Source organism: Hyposmocoma kahamanoa, unplaced genomic scaffold (genome assembly GCF_003589595.1).
Source record: "Hyposmocoma kahamanoa isolate Upper Pololo Valley unplaced genomic scaffold, ASM358959v1 80, whole genome shotgun sequence".
Classification (NCBI taxonomy): Eukaryota; Metazoa; Arthropoda; class Insecta; order Lepidoptera; family Cosmopterigidae; genus Hyposmocoma; species Hyposmocoma kahamanoa.
This window is the reverse complement of record NW_020654051.1, coordinates 4,942,462-4,943,553: the sequence shown is the minus strand read 5'-3', so window position 1 is coordinate 4,943,553 and position 1,092 is coordinate 4,942,462.

Below are 1,092 nucleotides of genomic sequence, written 5' to 3'. Positions count from 1 at the left end.
ATAAATAATTAAAATATCAATTAGGATACTGCTCAAACACTATACTGCCTCCTGATTGTAACCAATTACCCTAAAAATCTTCCAAATTAAATCTTTATAAAATAAAATATTGGTACTTGGCCATTTCTATTCTATTTCTTTGGTTTTTTGTTTTGTAGCCTTTGTTTGGCTTTCATCTATATAAATGAGGAGGCTGTATGGTGGAATCTAAATGAGTTAAAATCTATTTCAAATTGGCACTGGTAGAGGCAGGCGTGTTGCTTACCACCAGCTACTTCACGTCACTTATTATAAAAAACAGAATACACACTATATTTGAAAAATATAAGCCGAAGTAGCGGTAATAGCCCAGTGGAATTGCGTCTTAATTGATACAAAATAAATTTATTTTCAACTTACGTATTTATGAATATTTATTAGCAACACTTAGTTAACGGTAATGGAAAACTTCGTGGTGAAACCTGCATATCGAAGAAGGTTTAGTAAAGTAGCAGAAGAGCTACTTGTGAAAAAGTTCGGCCAGGGAAGTACTGCCATATTCCTGCCCCCAGGCAGTAATGTGAGCATTACCGCGTTCCGGTTTTGAAAGGTAAGGTTGCTGGTGAAATTACGGACATATGGGATTTGTTAACTTATATACATATGCAGTTATTACAACGAACTAACTATATTAGTCGAAAATGAAAACAGAATTTGATCGATCTGTGTATCTCTTTTAGCTAGAAAATTGTAATCTATTTTATACCACAAAATTTTCGACATTATTTGTACAAAATCCCTCCATCTTTTTGGTCTTACTTTCCCTCTATAGCCATCCACATTCACATTTAAAACCTTCCTAGTTACGTGTCTCATCAGTCTCATCCCTCCGCCTTACTTGCCCAAACCCCGATAAGCGATTACTTAGCAACTTTTCCGTCACTGACACTATTTTCAGACTTCCATCTACATACATATGTAGTCATTCATTTTATTATCTTATCTATTTTGGTCACTTCATCCATCCATCTTGACGCTCACATCTCTGTTTTACGGAACGTATTTCCTCTTCCTAATGGCACAGCGTTTCGATACTTATTCATTATATTTCTT